Below are 22,720 nucleotides of genomic sequence, written 5' to 3'. Positions count from 1 at the left end.
GATCACTTGGTATTATTGGGTGATTTTCTGGATCTTCCTCCATGAAGATAGATTTAAAAAATACTGGTTAGTTTCTGCCATTTCCCTGTTCTCCATAATAAGCAATCCTCTCCCGTTTACAAATTTACACATTTGACCATGCCTTTATTTCATTTCATTTGATATATAGATATTAGATTTCTGCAGTCTTTGTGTTCCTGCTTGTTAACATGCATGTTCTATTTTTGATTTCCTTATCAGTTTCATCTGCCTTTCTTTTCTGGATCGTTATTTTCTGAGAATTCTAAGGTTTCCTCAATATCTGGAATTCTTCTGAAGTTACTTCCTATGATTAACATATTTTCGACTTTGTGATGTTAACCATCATTGCGTAACTTTCCTTTCCTTTGACGTTTGTATCTGAAATAAATAGATGTATTTTTCAGACTTTGCAATATTTCTGAAGATCTCTTGGTCCTGATCAGATATATTTAGGAACACTGCAGGAGGATAGAGAAGAAATTGTGGGAGCCCGGGTTGGTTCTTTTCCATCATCTTTGGCCAATGATTAAGGTCCCAGACGACTGGAGGACAGCGAATGCTGACTCCGTATTCAAGAAAGGCTACAAAGAAAAACCTGGTAAACCTAAAATCTAAGAGGTACATGACTCGAAAAGATTAAGATAGATATAATATACATACATTTGGAATGACAGTGTGTGAATCTGAGAAAGACTATAATGGTGCTGGAAAAGCAGGGCAGGTCAGGCAACATCCTAGGAGCAGGAAAAGCGATGTTTCGGGCAAAAAAACCCTTCAGCAAAGCCAGCACGGTTTTGTGTATGGCATAGCATGACTCACACATTTGTTGGAGTTCTTTGATGAAGTGACCAGGAACGTTGAGGAGGGCAGGGTGGTATACATAGTCTAGATGGATTCCAGTAAGATCTTCAAATAGGTTCCAAAAGGTACCCTACTCTGGAAGGTTAGATCACATGGAATTGAGTGGGGTCTGGAAAATTAGATGCAAAATTGCCTTGATGGTAGGAAGCAGAGTGTAATACTGGAAGAATGTTGGTTAGACTGGAGGCCTGTGACTATTGGAATGCCTCACGGATTGGTGCTGGGACCACTACTGCTGGGACATATATCTATGATTTAGATGAGAATGTACAGGCATGATTTGTAACTTTGAAAATGCCACTAAAATAGGGAGCATCATGGAAAGTGAGGAAAGTTATCAGAAATTTCAGAAGTTACAGCAGTACCTTGATCAGCTGGGAAAATGGGCTGAGAAATGGCAAATGGATTTTAGTGTAGATCAGTGTAAGTTGTAGCATTTTAGAAAGTCAAATCAAAGTTGGAATTTCATGATGAATGGTGTGTCGTAAGCAGTGTAGTGGAACAGAGGGACCTTGGAATTCAGGTGCATGGTTCTCTGAAAGTTGATTCAGACGTAGACAGGGCAGTGCAGAAAGCATTTGGCACACTGGCGTTAATCAGGGCATTTCACTGATTATCGAATATAGGGAGTTATGTTGCAGTCATACAGGATGCTGGTGAGGCCACAGAGGTAGCATTATATTCAGTTTTGTTCACTTTGCTATATGAAGGGTTTTATTAAACTGGAAAGAGTGCAGAAGAAATTTACAAGGATGTTGCAAACGACTCAATGGTCTGAGTTATAGGGAGAAATTGGGCAAGTTAGGAGTTTTTTACTTTTGTGCTCATGAGACTGAGGAGCGATCTGGTGGACGTGTACATGATCATGGGAAGGCTGGAGAGTGAATGCACTCAATCTTTTTTCCCCCCAGGTTTGGGCAATCACAGACAAGAGGGCATCAGTTTAAGGTCAGAGAGGAAAGAATAAAAGGAAACCTGAGGAGCAACTGTTTTACACACAGGGGATGGTACGCATATGGAATGAGATGCTAGCAGAAGCGGTTGAGGTGGGTACATTCACAACATTTAAAAGGAATTTCGACAAATACACGGACCGGAAAGGATTAGAAAGATACCAGCAATAGCAGGGAAATGGGGTTAGCTTGAATGGGCATTATGGACAGAATGGACCAGTTTGGACCGAAGTGACTGTCTCTGTGCTATTGGACACTATGATTCTAACAACCATCGCTTATCTCCCACTGAATGCTGTATTGCACTTTCCCAATTCACTAAAGCGAACTTGACCCTCTAGCCTCCAGTCTTCCATGTTGTTTGACAAGAATGTTCAAGCACGGTATGCAGACATCGTGCAAAATACACCTTATTAATGACACTATTTTTTAAAATGCTGCTTCAGACCAAGGTTAATAATTCGTCCTTCTGACCACACAACATCAACTCCGAAATAACCTGCTCTCTAGTTTGCTTCATAACATAATCATTAACCTACCGCATGTAAACTTCCAGAATTTATTTTTCTTAGCGTGAGCAGTAACTTAGTAAATGCAGTTTAGATGCAACTTGAGACTATCCAATAAAACTGCGGTATCCACCATACTTGCCGATCTAATGTCCAGATTATATGATGCTCAGATTTTCTGGTACCATTTTGGTTTCGATAAATAACACACCAATATTTGCTTCTTCTTGCTATCTGTAAGCTCTACCTAAACTGATTCTGTGGAAACTGAGGGACAGGTCGGTGTCGTTATCAGTGATAGGCTTGGACAAGATATTCGGGAGGTTCACGTACACTCTGAGATGATCTGAAGAAATGTATCACACTACAGGACAAGCAAAAATATCCTCCTCGCTCTGTCAGGATAAGAGTTACCATATACTCTCTGCTCCCTCACACGCACCGTACATCTGTATGGCACCTACCCCTGAACAAGGTTCAAACTCTATCTCCGAATAAGGCTCAGGCACTCCCACTCTCACTATTGAATTCAGTAACTTTCTTCCTCAATTTCTCTGTCACCATCGCAATACCTCCCACACTAACAATACTATATGTAATCTAAACTGCCGACTGACTCATTCCAGACACCTCACAACTCCCCCACCTACACCAGCACAAACAGCAGAGTCGCCCATTCCCACTCTCCCTCCATCCCTTTCTCCCATTCCAGGAGAAACAGCCTGGAATAGGACAGAAAGGGCCTAGTCGGTTCGTGGAGTACCCGATATACGTTCCCTCATCCCCTCACCCTGCCATATGGGGAGGACGCTGAAAGAGCCAAAGAGGACCAGGACGCCTCGTGTGGAGACTCTGAAACATCCATGTCCCACCGACCAATGACGGAGTAATGTTCTGTGGAATACAATTCTCACTTTAAACCCACTGGCAGTTCCAACTGCAGTCATTTCACTTCCAATAAAAAGCACAGGTCCCTCAGTGCACAGAAACGAAGACACAAAAATACACAGAAGTATTGCTAAACACCCCAATATACGAACGCACACAAGACTTACAAGGAGATAAGCATAGACACACGCATAAACATGCAGAGACAAATGCATCACATACAAAGAGACACAAACACAGATAGAAAAACAGACTGAAATACATACAGACAGATGTAGACACGTAAACGCACAGATAACAAGCACATGGATTCACACACACACACGTACATATACACACACAAGCAGACACACACACACATACATACAGACGCACAGAGGGACATGCACTCGTGTCATTAAGACACAAATTGATATGTTTTTGATTTGTAAGTGGATCAAGGATTCTCGAGAGAAGGCTGAAGAATGAGGTCGAGGTACAGAAAGAAATTATTGAACAGAATTTCAGACTCGATAGGCTGAATGCCTTCAATCTGCTTATTTCCTTAATGTTCCTGCCGTATTATGCTAACAGGCATTCTCTTGCTGAGACATCAGCAGAGGCTGGGTGTAATACATATTTGATTGGAAAGGGTCAGTGGGAATGTGGGACAGGTTTGGTTTATCTTTATTCCAAATTATTCTGTCCTTATGTCTGAAAAGAGGTGGTGATTTGTTGTTCAGTTCGCACAGTTTTAAAATAACAGTCCCACAATTAAATAAGGACGTCCCTTTCACTTTAGTGTTGTGCTAACGGTGGTGTCCTCATCCTCAGGGATCAGTAAAGACTCGGTTATTGAAGATTTACAAGGCGCAGCTCGACTGATCTTTGCTGGACAGAAGGATCAGTGTTTATTGGGAACCGACAGGAAATGGCTGGTCAGACACAATAGAATCATCCATGAGCATTCTGAATGGTACAGCCGAATGCCCAACTTCTGCCCCTACCCCATGTATTGTTCCCTCAATCCACCCCTCGAGGCTGTTACAGAGATATACTGCTGTCCCTACTCCATGTGTTGTTCCCTCTCTCCAGCCCTCCACGCTGTTCCAGGGTTCTGGACGACCCCATTCAGTCAGACAGGATCGTTACAATGAGACAGGTGGAGACCATACTGCCCCTCTAAGGAATTACATATTAAAATAGAACTAAGTAATTCAGCTCGTTTAGTACATTTCACAGCCCATGAGGAGGTTTTTCAACCTGCCTGAATGGCTGCACGGGAACAGGGAAGCTGTCTCTAACAGGAAATAGAGACTTGAGATAAATGTTTATTTTCAGGCTGCAAAGCTGTAACTGATGGAGTGCCTCAGGGATCACTGTTGGGTCATCAATGATCAACAATCTGTATCAATGGTCTGGAGGAAGTGGAGGGAATGGCTTGCAGCTCATACACCAAGATGGTCATTCAATGTGTCGTCAAATGGAGGTAGTGAGTCTGCATTGTGATTATAGACAGGGAAGGTTAGTGAGCAAAACTTCAGCAGAAATAACATAAGGTAAGTTGTCTATTTTGGCATGAAGGATGAACCAATGGTGAACAATTTAAATGGAGAGAGATTGCAGAACTCTGTGATTCAGGCGTTTTCCACGTTCTTGGGACATTAATCATATGAAGTCAGTCTGCAGATGCAGCAAGTGATTTGGAAGGTAAGTGGAATGATATTATTTTTGACAAAAGGTATCAGGTTTAATGGCAGGAATGTTTAACTGCATTTTACAAGGCATTGCTGACACCACACTTGATGCACTGTGAGCAGTTTTGATCCCCTAAACTAAAATGAAAGGATATAGTTCATTTCGGAGATTTTCAGAGGTTTCCCTTTACTCATTCCTGGAATGCGGACCTTTTGTTATGGGGGATTATCAATTTCGATCTTAGCTGAGAAATAGTATTGAACCATCCATGACTTTCCGAAAAGTGTATCAACTGGATGCATATTATCTCTTATCAGGGAGACTAAAGTTGAGAACAAATTTTAAGAAAAATATGTATTGATATTAACACACATTCTATGAAGACACCTACCAATATTTACAGCATACACAGACACATGTAAGGATGTCATCAAATTTAAATGTGGGATATTTTTTGCGGTTGAAAGTAATGACGCACTTGCATATAATCTGTAATCAAGTTTTCCAGAGAATGTTCCAGAAGAGCACACATGGCCCAGTTTGGTATTTAGCTGACATTATTGCATGTTCCAACACAGAGAGGAAGATAAGTGTTCCCTGTCTGAGAAGAAACAGCCAATTGATCCCTCTCTCTTACTTTGTTCCGCCCGATGGCAAAGTGTGAGACCAGAAAATCCCTGAGTTAACTTTACCACTTGTGAGGGATTCCTGGTGAGGATTCATTGGAATCTCTCCACTGTCTGAAACAAAGGAAAATTATCCAAATCCAACTGCTCCAGAAAAAAAATCCCACTACCAGTAGATTGTGAGAGCAGAATAACTTCAAAGGCACAATAACGTTTGGCACACTGGATCCAATTTTAACATTTGTTATGAGTTCAACTTTCCGTGTCTCACATTTTTCCATAAAAATGACATACTCTGAGACCTATATCATTGGCCACATCACGAAACTGGTTGCATTTAAGATTGGTGTAACCAGTGGAGGAGAGGGTCTGAAAAAGTAAACAGTCACCCTCCAACTTTGGCTTGAACACAAATGAGAAATTCTCAAAGGACTGTTCACGTGGAAATTCCCTTCCCAAGAAGTTTGTGATGCCTGGATGTTTACATTTATTCGACTTTGTATTTGGTGACATTTGACAGACAAGTGAATATAGGAAAATGGTATACCTACAAAAAAGTGTTGCTGAGACCTCAATCGCATCACCCATGAACTTCGAGTGTAGTGGAAGGGTGATAAATTGTCTAATGACCCACTCCTTCTGCTCAGTCCAATGTTCCCATGTTCCATTCAACCTCTCAGATTTCCTGCAACGAGCAGTTGGAAGCCACTTCCTCCACATACCTGGTCCACGGTAACACAGGATATCATTCATTCCCTCCAGAATGTCACACATGGTTTGGAAAATATTGGGAAATCGAGGCTGGGTTCGAAAGACGCCTCTGGTCTCTTTACAGACTGTCTCCTCTCTGCAACTTGTGCTTCATTTTTTGGTCATATTATAGACCCAGATTCCCTGTGAATACAGCCCCCATACCTCACCCAGAGATGACTCACAAAATACTTTACTTTCTTCAATTGCAACATTCAATAACAGAACGTTCAGGAAAATTACAAACATTAATTTTGTAATTAAAAAATATGTGGACATAAGGAACGGGATCGGTAATTCGGATGATCAAGCCGTTGTATACCATCATGGCTGATCTACTGTTGACATTAACTCCTCTTTAATGCCCAATTCTTCACACCCCTTAGCTCTCTGACAGGTCAAATATCCATCTACCTACTCCTTAAATACTTTCAGTGATGTAGCTCCCATAACTCTCTAGCCCAGATAATTCATGATAGCGATTACCCTCTGTGAGAGGAAAACACTTCCTATACAAACACCGTCACCTCTTGATATGAACAAGCGGTGAACATAGGGGCTCAGGGAATTGTGAATGGCTTTGATATCAAGGCAGTAATTGACTGAGGATGGCATCTGGACCACCTACTTGTTTGAACCGAATGGGAATGAGGTGTAACTTCCCTCTTGTCTTGGTGTTTCAGAGCACAAAGAAATATGCTTGTGGTCAGTGGCCAACAGTCCTGTCAGTTCCGGGACATCTCTGCAGGAGATCTTCATGTTAGCCTCCTCAGCACAAACATCTTCAGCTGCTCTATCAATGTCTTTCACCATCATAAGATCTGAAGTGGGGATGATGACTGAAGATCACTCAATGTTATGAATATTTTGTCCCCTACCAGCTCCTGAACCATTCTGTGTCCATATGCAGCAAGTCCCAGACACCATTCAGGTTTGTGCTGTTAAAGTGTCAGTAACGTTCATGCAACAGCACAGCCAGACACTGCACATTTCCACAGTTAAAAGAGGAGCTCATTCAGCATCTCAAATTGGTTACACACTGATATATGGAAACCATTCCGCCCATGGAAACTACTGAACAAGACGAGGGACAGTCCATTCAATCCTCCTGCCTGTTCCACAGGAAGAGAAGGGGTCTGTTCAGTACATCGAGCTGTTAAACAGGAATAGGCAAAACCCATTCAGACCCTTAAACCTGTTCCATGAGACCAAGACAAGGGTATTCAGCCCCACGAGACAGCTATACAGGAACAGGACGGTGTCATTGATAGTCCAAAATGACAAACCAATGAAACTGAGATTGGACTGATAGAGTGCTCTATGGTGTTAATCATGGCGCCATTGTTTGTTGAACGTGTGGTATTTTAACACGATTTGCTGGCAGTGAGGAGGGAAGACAAAAGTTTTGTGTCAAGTCTCAAAGAGGCATCTTCCAACTCTGAGAAGACGCAACCATGTCCTCCATGGAGGTTAGAAGTTGTGGGGAAGACGTGACTCTTTTATAATAAAGGTATTGTGGCTGCTGTCGGGATTATGGATAAAATGACGTTCATTGCAGGATCACACACCAATTGAACTGCTTTAATTTTGGGAGAGTTTATTCAATAGCCTGAACCTCTCTCTCTCTGCCTTAATCGAAAAGGGAGTGGGTGCAGTAAGGTGGAACGTTCTCAGAGGCTCCTAAACTATCGAAAATCATGTAACCTGGAAGAAAAAAAACATGGACTTTATCTCCGTATCAGTGCCTGTTTAGAACATCATGAGCGAGTGTCCATCCCCTTAAGGTTCAATGCAATCACCTCTTATTCTCTCACTGCTCATGGTGCCATCATCCAGGGATTAGTCTCGTGAAACTTGAGAGAACTTTTATCCACAGTATCCCAAATACTGCCTCAACCACACACTCAGGGATGATCCCAATAATCCTTTTCTCTCACTTCGATGTCGCCATTACTTCCCTGTGCCACACAAAACATCCTTCTCTATGCATTACGTCTGACATGGAATTTACAAGTCCCTTTACGTCAGCATCAATACAGCTAGCACCAGAGATGCGTATGGAAACGTGCATCACTCTCAGGGAGAACTTCAATGAGATTGAATACACCTCACTTAGGGGATGATCACCGACCTGAATAGAAATAAGCTGTCGGAATACGGGAAACAGGCAGAGGAAGGGAGCTATCTTTACTTTTGATCTTCTCTCACAGGATGTATGCACCCCTGGTCAGGATGTATGCAGCCCTGTTATGCCGATCTTGAACTGAGTGACTGGTTCATTTGTTCCACAGGACAGTAAAGAGTAAAACACATTGCTGTGGGTTTGTAGTGTTACAACACAAGATAAATTCTCCTGCTTAATTAAAATCAGCAACAGAGAAAAGATTTATCCCATGCAGTAGTCCATGATAATTCTAGAGTCCAAAAGTATTTAAAGTAAAAAGTAACAACGTTATTTCTTAAAATATAACAGAGAATAATAAATGAACGACTGTTTACAACTTGTTCCTCGAACTGATATTTGACCTTCCCCCTGCACAATGCTAGGCCGAAAAGAGAGCTAATTAAAATTTACAAAACAAAACTTCTAATCTCAAAACCAGGAAACTCTCGGTTGTTCTCCATTTTCCTGTCTTCTTTTCTTCTTGGGGAATCTGCTTCACAAGTTACGAATCAATAAAAAGTACATTTAAGGGAGCTATTTTCATGCAGTCTTTGCATGCTGGTAGATTGGTAGTTCTCCTATCAACTGTTCAATTGTCCATGGTCTTATACCCCCAAACCATTGGATTATGTTATTGGTATATAAGATTGTCAATATACTAAATTCAAACTTGATTTGAGGTGGGTATTTTGTGGCATAATTTAAATTGTTTTGCTGAATATGTTTTTGTCTCAAGACAATGAGCTGATTGAAAACTTCAACCAAAGGTTGCATTATATCTCTATTTCAGAACACTTGGTGCCGTCAGGTAGTTATTGCTGGCCTTTAAATATCACAAAGATACAGTACACCCACATATTCATCACAGAAGTCACACTGAAACCTGACACATTGACTTCCCTAAAGGACTTGAGGCAAGCAGATGGTTTATTATAACAATGATAATGGTTGCTTTTAAAGTTCCCCCAATTTCCTTCATGAGACAACAACAGATTATTATTTTGTGGCTCTAGATTATGTGTCAATGGCTTGACCACCATAAGCTGTCTTCCCATATGTACAGAGAACAAGTCAAACATCGTCAAGGGCAATTGTTTAGTGATGGACATGTGGTTAGAAGGAACTTGAAACTGTTGCATCCGGATTGAACAAAGGCATAAATCATGGTTCATTCTGAAGTTGCATTGAGACTGCGGACGAGACTAGGATATCATGATGGTGTTATTGGACAGGATTGGTGAGTGGGGAGGACATGGAGATGTACATCTGTGAAGGACAAAATAGATTATGGAGTTTGAGAACATTCTAGTTCCTTCTCACCAATCAGTGAGTAATTTATAAATAGTGGTTTGTTAGATAAAATTTATAAGGAAAGGAATTTTTTGTTTGGAACTGAAGACATTGACTTGCACTTTCCAAAATTTATACATCATGAGCAGAAATTCAGATCAACCCGGTTTTGTAGACAAATATAATGATTTACCAGGAATACCAACTGTCGCGAGAATGGGATAGTAACCAACTTGAATAATCCAAAGGAAATCCTGGATCTGATATCCGAATGATAGCCAAGGACGAGAAAGCCGGTAAAGACCCGTGGATAGACTCCTGTCCATTGTTGGGACATTCCAGTGTAATGTTCTCAGATTCTGATCCATTGTTGGAATTTTCCAGTGTAATGTTCTCAGATTCTGATCTCTCCTCCCCCTCTATCTCGAGCTGCTGATCCATGTTAGTGCTATCAGTGATGCTCCGACTGATGCTATGCGATAGCACATTGAACAGAGCGCATTTATCTTTCAACTATGGAAACTCTCAACTAGGAAAATTAGGATCCACGGAGATTGACAATAATCACAGTCTCTGAACAAAAGTTCCAGTTAACCACTTTGAATTCAACATTGATTTTATTAAAACTCAAACGAACGTCCGAAATTTGCACATTTGGCATGGGATATGTGTGTGGGGTGAACAGAGGGACGAAATATTTGAGATGGTAGATTGATTGTATGTAATCATTCAATCTGCCTTAGATATGGGAGTAATGTCAAAGGAGTTTCAGAACATAAACAAGTTTTTCCGTTTATAAATGGAAGGATACAGTCTGTTGCTCCTGATCAGTGATTATAATGTCTGTAAAATATGGAGAGAACTTTTCTCGTCTATAATCTGACAGGAAAATCTGCCGACAACAACATGAGTGATAACAGACAAAGAATATGGATATGTTAACATAGAATATGACGTAACGCACAATTCAGATGATTAATCGAGGATCACAGAGGGCAGGTGAGGGTCATGCTGTTAATGTTATCGATGTCAATCAACTGTGATTAAGTAAGTTTCACTGGGTTTCAAGTGCAGTGTGATTATGATATTGGGGGAAAGGCTGCCGAAAATAGTGGGAGAGAACATGATATTTCCCAGCCATCAGTATTGGAATTTATTCATCATCAATCATATAAAGATCAAATTCCAGGATACATCTCCAATAAGGAATGAGGAGCGCCAATATTAACCATGCAACCAGAAGACATTGGAGCAGAAATTTGGCCATTGAGCCCATTGAACCTCACCGCCATTCAATGATGGCTGTTAAGCTTCTCAACACCATTCTCCCGCTTTCTACCTATAACCCTTGATCCCCTTTATAATCAAGAATCTATCTGTCTCATTCTCAAATATGCTCAAAGACCTGGCCTCGACATCGTTCTGTGGCAGTGAATTCCATAAGTTCACCAATCTCCGGCTGAAGAGGTTCGTCCGTATCTCTGTTATAAAGGTCTTCTCATTACTCTGACCCCTCTGGACCTATTCTCTCCTTACATTTGAAATACCTTCCCAAAATCCACTTTGTCCAGTTCATTTAGTATTTTGTAAGTTTCAAATAGACCTCCTAACATTCTCCAAACTCTACCATATATAGTCCCAGAGCCCTCAGATGTTCTTCATACGTTCAGCCTTTCATTCTTGGGACCATTGTCGTGAATCTCCTTGGAAAACCCTCCAGGGCTAGTACATAGGACCCAAAACTGTGCACAATAACCCAAATATGGCCTGACCAAAGCTTTATAGAGCATCAGAAGTACATCCCTGTTTTAATATTGAAGCCCTCTTGAAATAAATATCATCACTGTATTTGCCTTCATAACTATTGAGAACCTGAAAGTTCACCTGTCGAGGCTCCTCGGCTGGAACTCCCTCGGTTTTGGCACTTTTGACTTCTGAACCTGCTCGCTATTTAGAAAATAGTCCTTGCCTGTATTCTGCCTGGCAAAGTGCATGATATCAGACTTGCCCACGTTACACTCCATCTGCCAAATCTTTGCTCACTCCCCTAACCTGTACAAATACTTCATTAGGAGAAAGTGAGGACCGGAGATGGGAGTCAAAAAGTGTGAAGCTAGAAAAGCACAGTCAGTAAAGCGGCATCTGAGGAGCAGGAGATACGATGTTTCAGGCATAAAATCTTCATCAGGAACGAGGGGGTTGGGCGGAAGGGGGCTGAGAGATATATGGGAAGGGCTGGGGCTGGGTGGAAGGTAGCTTGGACAGCGATAGCTAGATGAAGGTGGGTGGTGATAGTGATAGGTCAGAGTGGAAAGTGGAGTAGATAAATGGGAAGGAAGATGGACAGGTAGGACAGTTCAAGAAGGCGGTAGTGAAGTGCAGGGTTAGATCTGGGATAAGGTGGAGGGAGGGGACATGAGGAAATTGGTGAAATTGCCTTGATACCGTGTGGTTGGAGGGTCCCTCGGTGGAAGATGATGCGTTCTTCCTCCAGACGACTGCTGGCTAGAAATTAGCAGTGGAGGAGGAGGAAAACTTGCGTGACCTTGGTATAGTGGGAGGGAGAGTTGAAGTATTCAAGAATAGGGAAGTGGGGTTGTCTGGTCTGTGTGTCCGAGAGTGTTACCTGAACCGTTCTGCAAGTTGCTGTCCTGTCTCCCCAATGGAGAGGAGACCAGGCGCAATGGACAGAGTAGATGTGTTGTTTGGAAGCACGCGAAATTCTTTGCCTGATGTAGAAGGATCCTTTGGGGTCTTGGACGGAGGTAAGGGGGGTTCTTGACACAGGTTTCAAACCTCTCGAATGGAAGCTGGTTGGTTGGGGGTGGGGAGCATGAACCTCACGAGTGACCTGTGAAGGGAATTCTCTCTGCTGATATGGGTGGTAAGGGAATTATACCTCTGGTGGTGGTGTCTGACGGTTGGTGGAAATGGCGGACGATGATGCGTTGTATCATTTGGTTAGTGGGATGGAAGGCGAGCACCAGAGTGGTTCTATCCTTGTTGTAGTTGGAAGGGTGGAGATCAAGAACGGAGGTGCGGGAAGTTGCAGAGATGTGCTCGAGCACCCTCCTGTAAATTAACCACCTCTTCAATGCTACCTGTCCCTCTATCCATATTTGCACTGCTTGAAAACTTAGCCAGAATCCCCTCAGTTCCTTCATGAAAATCAAAAACGCATGAAGGGAAATGTTGTGGTTCCAATATTGTGTCTTGTGGAACACCACTCGTCCCTGGCTGCCATCCTGAGAAGGACTCTTTTATCCCAACTGTCTGCTTTTTGTTAGACAGCCATGCCTCGAACACCATGGGCCCTTATCTTTCTCAATAGCCTCCTGTGTGGCTCCTTGTCAAAAGATTCTTTCGGAGCAAGTGGATAACATCTATTGTTCTTCTTTGTCTAATCTGCTCCTACTCCCTCAATGAATTCTAACAGTTTTGTCAGGCCTGACCTCCTCTTGATGAAACCATGCTGACTCGGTCCTATTTTACCAAAGACCTCCAAGTATTCAGAAAGCCAATTCCTTCACGATGGATTCCAGGTTGTTACCCACGACTAAGGTAAGGCTAATCAGTCTGTAATTTTCCATTTTCTGATTAACTCCCTTATTAAACGGGGTGTCTTGTTAGCAATTTTCCAGCCTCTTGGCCCTTTCCTGATTTTAGTCATTCCTGAAAGATTGCCACAACCACTTGCACTACCTCTTCAATATCTCCCTTATAAGGCTGGGGAGTAATCCATCTGGTCCAGGTGATTTATCCACATTCAGGTCATTAAGTTTTCTAACATGTTCTTCTTGATGATAGCAACCATACTCATGTCTTCCCTTTCACTCTCTTCAACATTTGTGCAATTATTCATGTCTTCCATCATGAAGACTGATGCAAAGTTCCTCATTCATTTATTTGATTCCCACTACTGTCTCTCCAGCATCATTTTCCAGTGTCCAATATTACTTTTACCTTCCTTTTATGCTTTATATATATATCTAAAGAACTCTTCCAGTCTCCTTTCTATTGCTGGTTCGCTTACCCCTATATTTAATCTTCTCCCTCATTATTTTTGCCCTCTGTTGGTCTTTATAAATTTTCCAATTGACTAATTTCCCATTGCCCTTCACCACATTACATGCTTGGTCATCTGCTTGTATGCAATCCTTGACTTCCCTCGTCAGCCCTGGTTGTCTCCCCTCCCTGTACCATGCCTCTATTCCTCAGCATGAATCTCTGCAGTGTCTCCTGAATTAATCTTGGAATCACCCATCATTGATATACCCCTCTTGCGGTCAATCCTACCCAGCTTCTCCCTTATGCCTCTGTTGTTGCCTTTATTCAGCTGAAATACTGTTTCCTCTAATTATATCTTCCCTCTCTCTCTCAAATTGCAGAATAAGTGCAATTATATTCTGATCACTGCTTCCGAAGATTTTCTTCAGCTGAAGTTCCCTTATCTAACCTGCATCATTAAATCCAGTATCATCTGTTCCCGAGGGGGCTCCACCACAATATGTTCCAAAAAGCCATCTCGAAGACATTCCCCAAATTCCTTTTCTTGCGATCCACTGCCAATCTGATTTTCCCATTCCACCTGAATATTGAAATCTCCAATGATCACTGTACTTTGCCTTTCCTTTGCATATTTTCTATCTCCTGGTGTATCTTGTCCCCGAGCTCCTGACTACTCTTTGGAGCCCTGTAAAATAATCCTGCTGCGGCTGTCTTACCTTTGTGGTTCCTCAATTCTACCCACGCAGATTCTACACCATCTGACCTTACGTCCTTTCTTTCTATTGATTTAATTTCATTTCGTATAAATAATGCAAATCCATTCCCTCTATCTACCTACCTTTTCGAAAGGATATATGTCCTTAAAAATCCTGATCCCCTTGCAGCCACTTCTCCGAAATGCCCATTACCTCATACCTGCTAATTTAAATCTGCACCACAAGCTCACTTACACTATTCCTTACGCTGCATGCAGTCAGTTATAACCAATTCAGTCCTGTATTAACAGTCCGGCTTCTCATTGTCATTTGTTTGTCCAGTGTGCTTCAAGTTTGATGGTTAAACATTTCCAGGTGCTTTATCCTATTTGTGTCTGTGCTGGAGATTTTAATAACCTCTCCTGAATTCTGCAGTATTACCTCCACTTTTAATTCGGCTTTTCTAATTAAACCCTATAATTGAACCATCACCCCGCACGCAGACATACTCCAAATCAGTTCAGAGATCTGTCTACAGCCTTGGTTAGGATTCACTCGAACTCTGGTTCCAGCGCGGTTCAGATGAAGACTGTCCCATCGGAACAGGTTCTTTCTTCCTCCGGAATAAAATGTGTTTATTCAATACAAAATACAGAGCCAAAAATCTTTTCAGTACATACCAAAGTATGAAAACTACAAAGAGACAAGATTGTGAAAATACACTTACTATGTGGCCCTATATAAATTGAAATGTGTATTCCAAAACCATGGAAGTGATGTGCAAACTTTATCAATCATTATTTGACCTACAGCTGAGACCCTGATTCCTCTGTCAATACTCCCCTCACTGAGATTCTCTCGCCGTGTTTCTCACACAGTATGTAGACTGCTACAAGTTGATGATGGCCCAGAATATTTAAATTAATCCACCTTCTCCCTGCAACCAATCTATTGGTCTTTTGGATTCTGATTAGCTGTCAGCAATCCCGGCTCTGTGATGTCATTGGCAATAAATGCTCTGGGATGACTGCCAGTATCAGCATGGTGCTCACAGTATATGGCACCAGGCAATGGGCTTACAGTCTTTGGCAGCTTCTAAATACTGTTTCAGTGTATTTCTCCTCATGCTGTCTCCTGATCTAACTTCAAACTCATCTGACACCCCTTGCTCTCACTCAATCTGTCGCTCCGTTTTCTCTCCACTCTGTTTATGTCACTTCACTTGCTTTCTCTCTGCTTCTATCTCTCTCTCTCCCTCTCAGTCTATCTCCGATCATTCTCTTTATTTTCAAGTTGTCAATTTGGAGTGCTCGTGGACGCATGATGGGCTGAATGGCCTCCTTCTGTGCTGTATGAATTCTGAATTTCTCTGACCCACAATAAGCACTTTAGTTGCCTGTAGAGACAAGCAGGTCCAGTGAAGGATACAGTGGACAATTAACCATTTTCTCTTCTTTTTTTCTGATATGCAGCACCATCGAAATATCTGTTCAAACAAACAGACTCCTCACATTAAAATCATCACACTTGCTGCAGATGTGGGGAAAGTGACGACGACCAGAGGGATAGCAGGGAAGGAAAGCAGTGAGTATATAAATCAGGAAGAGCAGGGTCAGATTAGAATAAGTCAACATGGATTTAGTAAGGGGAGGTCATGTCGGACAAACCTGTTGGAGTTCTTTGAAGAGGTGACAAGTCGGTTAGACCGGGAGACCCAGTGGATGTGGTCTACCTAGACTTCCAAAAGCCATTTGATAAGGTGCCTCACGGGAGGCGGCTGAGCAAGGTGAGGGCCCATGGTGTTCGAGGTGAGCTACTGGTATGGATTGAGTATTGGCTGTCTGACAGAAGGCAGAGTTGGGATAAAAGCTTCTTTTTCGGAATGGCAGCCGTTGACAAGCGGTGTCCCACAGAGCTCAGTGTTGGGGCCGCAGCTGTTCACATTATATATTAATGATCTGGATGAAGGTACTGGGGCATTCTAGCGAGGTTTGCCGATGATACAAAGTTAGCTGGACGGGCAGGTAATACTGGGGAAGCGGCGAGGCTGCAGTAGGATATAGACAGTTTGGAAGAGTGCTCCAGGAAATGGCTGATGGTATTCAGTGTGAGCAAATGCGAGGTCTTGCACTTTGGAAAATAGAATACAAGCATGGACTACTTTCTAAGCGGTGAGAAATTCGTAAAGCCACAGTACAGAGGGATGTGGGAGTGCTAGTTGAGGATTCTCTTGAGGTAAACATGCAGATTGAGTCCATAATTAAAAAAGCGAACGCAGTGTTGTCAATTATCTCAAGAGGGTTGGAATATAAAAGCACCATTGTGCTACTGAGACTTTATAAAGCTCTGGTTCGGCCCCATTTGGAGTACTGTGTCCAGTTTTGGTCCCCACACTTCAGGGAGGACATACTGGCACTGGATCCCTGTAATGACTGGTCCAACATATGAGGAACAGCTGAGGATCCTGAGATTGTATTCATTGGAGTTCAGAAGATTAAGGGGAGATCTAATAGAAACTTACAAGATAATACATGGCTTGGCGAGGGTAAGCATGAGGAAATTGTTTCCGTTAGGCGAGGCGACTAGGACCCGTGGACGCAGCCTTAGAATTAGAGGGGGTAAATTCAGAACAGAAATGCGGAGACATTCCTTCAGCCAGAGAATAGTGGGCCTGTGGAATTCATTGCCGCAGAGTGCAGTGGAGGCTGGGACGCTAATTGTCTTCACGGCAGAACTTGATAAATTCTTGATGTCACAAGGAATTAAGCGCTACGGGGAGAATGGGGGTAAGGGGAGTAGAAATGCCCATCAGCCATGATTGAATGGTGGAGCGGACTCAATGGGCTGAATTGCCTTACTTCCGCTCCTATGTCTTATGGTCTTATGGTCTTAAGGTTGCATACGGCTCTGATCAGACCAGATTTGGAATAGTATGCGTAATTTTGAGCCCCATATTTCAGGAAGGATGCACTGGCCCTGGAATGTGTTGACAAGATCATTATGAGAATGATTTCGGAATGAAAGGCTGATCGTATGAAAAATGTTTGAGGACTCTGGGTCGATACTCGATAAAGTTTAGAAGGATGAGAGGGTTTCGAACAGAAGTATGCAGAATACTGAATGACCTGGACAGAGTGGATGTTGGTAAGATGTTCCATTGGACTAGAAGCCGAGGGCGCAGCCTTAGATGAAAGGGAACACCCTTAAGAACGGTGATAAGGAGAAATGTCTTTAACCAGAGGATAGCGAATCTTTGAAATTTATTGCCTCAGAAGGCTGTGGGGGTCAGGTCATTGATAATATTTGAGACGGAGATAGATAAGATTTTGATTATCCAGGGGATCAAGGGTTACAAGGAGAAGGTCAGAGAATGGTTTTGAGAAACCTATCAGCGATGATTGAATGGTGGTGCAGACTCTATGGGCTAAATGGCCTAATTCCTGCTCCTATGTCTTTTCGTCTTATGGTTTAAACCTCAAGGATGCACCTTGCATCTTGGAGAAGCTGGATTCATGTTCTTCATGAAGGTCAGAAGCTGGTGGGAATAGTTAACTGTTTTAGGATGAAGGTATTGGGGCTGCTGTCAGGGTGGTGGATAGTATGACATTCAGTGCAGGATCACACACCAACTGTATTAATGTGGGGAGAGTTTACTCAAAACCTGGACATCTCCTTCTCTTTCAATTACCGTGAGGAGTGGGGGTTAGGGTGGAAGGGCGGAACGTCCACATGGGCACTTAAGCTATTCAGAATCATGCATCCTGAATGAACCAGCAGATGTGGAATTTATCACCGTCTCATTGTCTTTTTAGAATATAAGGAGTGAGTGTCCATCCCACACCATATTCAATGCAATCATCTCGTATTCCCTCACAGCGCTCCCGATCAACCTTCACTCACTCTTCATGGTACCATTATCCCAAGGATTAATCTGGTGGAACGCTTGGTCACTCTCTCTATGGTAAGGATCTCCCTCCTTATAAAGTAGAGAAAATCTGCCCACAGTGCTGCAAATACTGCCTCAACAACACTCTAAGGTTTGATCTCAATAATTCCTTTCCCTCACTTAGCTGGCTCCGTTTCTTTTGTGTGAAAAGGGAAACCATTCATTTACGATGCAATGTCACTGATTTGGAATTTAAAACATCCTTACATCTGTCGGTCAGCATCAATAAAGCCAGCACCAGAGGTGTCTATTCAGATGGACATCACTCTAGTGGAGAGGGTCAATAACAAAGAATACATCTAAAACAGTGAATGGCCACCTCCCTGAATGAAAATCAGCTGCAGTCATATGGGATACAGGCAGAGGAAGGGAGCTTTATTTCCTCTTCATCTGCACCCTCTGGATTTGTGCAGACCTGATCAGGCCAGCATCTTATGCCAATCTTGAACTGAGTGGCTCGTTCAGCTGTTCCACAGGACAGAAAAGAATAAAACACAGTAGTGTGGGTTTGCAGTCACACAGAGACCTGAGCAGGGAAGGATGACCCACTGATTTCTCTCATGGGCATGAGGCAAGCCGATATCAACAGATTATTATTCTGTGGCTCTAAATTATGAGCCAAATGATGTGACACTGTCTTCCCATCTTTCAGATTCTGTGCAGAGAACAATTTAAACATCTCAAGTACAATTGTTTTGCAATGGACAGGTGGTCGGAAGGGACTTGAAACAGCTGTGTGCGGAATTAAGAAAGGCAGAAACGACGGTTTTGTCAGGAGTTGCACTGAGGCGGAAGAGGACACTGGATGTCACAATGGTGGTACTGGAAAGGATTGGTGAGAGGGGAGGATATGGATTTATAAACTGTGCAGGAGAAAATGAATCAAGGAGTTTGAGAACAGTCTGTTTCATCCTCGCATATTGGTGAGCAACTTTTATTGAGTAATTTGCTCGATATAGTTTCTGAGGAATGGAATCTTTGATTGAAAATGAAAACGTTGACTTGCACCTACCCAAAATTGACATATCATGAGGACCAATTCAGTTCAGACTGTTTCACTAGACAGTTCGAGTGACTTACTAGGAACACCAACTATTGCAAAGATAGGATAGTAACCAGCTTGAAACGCCATCAGTACATCTTCAATCCGCGATACTCATGAAATCCAAGGATTGGAAAGTCAGTAAAGACCCCAGGATAAGCTCCTGTCCATCGTTGGAACATTCCACTCTAATATTCACAGATTAAGATCCATTGCTGGAACATTCCAGTCTAATGCTGTCAGGTTCTAATCTCTCCTCATCCTCTCTCTGAAGCTGCGGATCTCTGATACTGGTGTGGGTGATGCTCTCTCTCATACGATGGGGTAAAACACTGAAAGCATTCCCTTATTCAAAGAAGAGAGAAACTCTCTAGGGACGCATAGGATCCATGGAGACTTACATAATCACAATCGCTGAATAAATAGCTCAGTTAATCCCTTTCAATTCAATAGTATTTCATTAAAATTCAAAATAACTTTGAACATTTATGCATTGTGTGTGTGATATGTGAGTGTGATTGAAGGAAGATTGATTGTGTGTAATAATTTCGTCTGCCTTGGATATGGTAATGATGCCAGAGGTTTAACATAACATAAACATGCTTCTCTGCTCATAAGTGGAGAAACAAATCCTGTAACTACACATAAGTCATGCAATATCAATAAAACATTGAGAGAACATCTGACATCGATGTCTCAGGCACATTTTTGTCATCAGAGCAATGTGGTTTTATAACAAACCAACGGCATGGATATGTTGTACATGACAAACACAATTCAGATTGTTATTCCAGAATCAGAGAGTGCAGGTGTGGGTCATGTTGTTGGTGTTGTGAAATATCATTTACTGGACTTCAATTACATTGTGATTATTACTTTGGGGAAAAGAGAGAAGATTGAGAGGACTCGAGGAGATGACTGTTCAGCCTGGGCAGATGGACAGTGATGTTCCCCAATCACCAACATTGGAACATTACTCTGTATAACTCATACGAAAAACAGACTCAAGGGTATATCTGCAATGATGAATTAGCAAAGACGATATTAATGCAATTCATTTATGCAATACTAAATACAGGGAAAAAATGATTTTCTGCACAGACCGAAATATGCAAACAACAAAGAGATAAAGTTGTTAAAATGCACTCCTGATATGGAGCTATATAAATTGAAAAGTGGATTACAAAACTATGGAAATGGTGTGTGATATTTATCAATCATTATATGATCCACAGCTGAGATCCTGATTTCCTCTCTGACAGTGTAATAGAAATGTAACAAAATTAACATTTTCTGTGAAACCGGAAAGAGAATGCTGTGCTAATTCTAAAGATTTTCTGAACGTTGGAAACACTTCGCTGAATTCTGCAGTAGAGGAGACAGCTTGTCTTTGCTGAACTTTGTATACATTCAATGTCGACTGGCGAGCAGTCGAATTCAGCAGAAAAGCAAAGGAAAACATAAAGACACTTATGTCCACAGCAAGGGAGTTCGAAAATAAGAACCTGAATGCTTCCCAGTCGTTGTCCTTGAGCACAAGAAGAAGAGCACAAAAGGAATACGTTAATCATGTTCAGGGCCCTTACACAAGGTGTGTTTGCCAAGTGTATTGGATCCCTGCAGTGGTTAAAAATAAAGTTTTTCCTTTGCTCTTTTCACATCTGAGTCCAGTCAGATTAATTTCCGCGACAGTCAGCGATCCACCTGACTGAGATTCTCTGGACCAGTCTCTCACACAGTGGGAGTGTTATCATTTCCTGCTGTTCTTGGTATAGTCTATTTTTTTTTAAATCCACCTTCTCCATGGTACTAATCTATTGGCCGAAAGGATTTTGTAAGCTGTCAGTAACCTAGCTCTGTGACATTATTGGGAATTAGTGATCTGGGATGTCAGCCAGTATCAGCACACTGCTCACAGTGTATGACACCCAGACAAAGGGTTTGCAGTCCAGAGGAATTTCTAAATAACACTTCTTACTTCGGTCTGTCCATATCTATCAATCCCATTTCAGCCTTGCTTCAAACATAGAAAACGGAGCTGAATTCCAGCCCTAACCATCATGCTACATTCTTTCAAATGTGGCATCATGGAACCCCTGCAAAAAGGGCATTGCGGGCAAATGCTCCATTATTGGTGTCATACCTGACAGATAGGAAGATGGTCTTTGTTGTTGGAGGTCAGTCATCTCTGCTCCAGAACATTTCTGCAGTAATCCCTCAGGATACTGTTTATATCGTTTTGCTCGCTGAGCTGGAAGTTTCATTATCAGGCGTTTCATCACCATACTAGGTAACATCTTCAGTGACTCTTCAGATATATCCTAGATCCAAGCATCTTCAGCTGCTTCATCAATGACCTTCCCTCCATCATAAGTCAGACGTGGGGATATTTGACAATGACTGCACAATGTTCAGCACCATTCGCAAATATTCAGATATGGAAGTAGTCCATGCCCAAATGCAACAAGATCTGGACACTCACCGGGCTTGGGCTGATAAGTGCCAAGTAACATTCACACCACACAGATGCCAGACAATTACCATCAACAATAAGAAACAATGTAACAACTTGGTATTCAGCAGCATTATCATCACTTGATTTCCCACTATCAATATCCTGGGGGTTATCATTGACCAGAAACTCAACTGGACTCGCCGCATAAATATAAAAGCAGATCAGAGTCTAGCAATACTGTGCGAGTAACTCACCTCCTGATTAACCAAAGCCTGTCGATCATCTACAAGGCACAAGTCAGGAATCAGATGGAATTCTCTCACTTGGCTGAATAAGTGCCGCCCCAACAACACCAAGAAGTTTGACACCATCCTGGACAAAACAGTCCATTTGATTGGCATTACATCCACAAGCATTCACCCCCTCCACCACCGTCTCTCAGTAGTGGAAGTGTGTACTGTCTACTTGACACACTCCAGAAATTCCCCAAAGATCCTCAGACAGCACCTTCCAATCCCACGAACACTTACGTCTAGAATTACAAAGGCTGCAGACTTATGGGAATACCAACACCTACAAATTCCCTTCCAAACCAGTCAACATCCTGATGTGAAAGAATATCGCTACTCCTTCACTGTTGCTGGGAAAATAAACACCCTGGAATTCCCTCCTTAATATCATTGTGGGTCAACACACAGCAGATGGACTGCAGAGGTTCACGAAGGGAGCTCAGCACCAGTTCTCAAGGGGGCAACGAGGGACGGGCAAGAAATGGTGGGCCCATCCAGCAATGCCCGCATCCAAAAAAAGTTTTTGAAAAAATAGTTGCAAGTTG

The sequence above is a fragment of the Chiloscyllium punctatum genome, chromosome 24, assembly GCF_047496795.1.
Source record: "Chiloscyllium punctatum isolate Juve2018m chromosome 24, sChiPun1.3, whole genome shotgun sequence".
NCBI classification, from domain to species: domain Eukaryota; kingdom Metazoa; phylum Chordata; class Chondrichthyes; order Orectolobiformes; family Hemiscylliidae; genus Chiloscyllium; species Chiloscyllium punctatum.
This window is presented reverse-complemented; position numbering follows the sequence as displayed.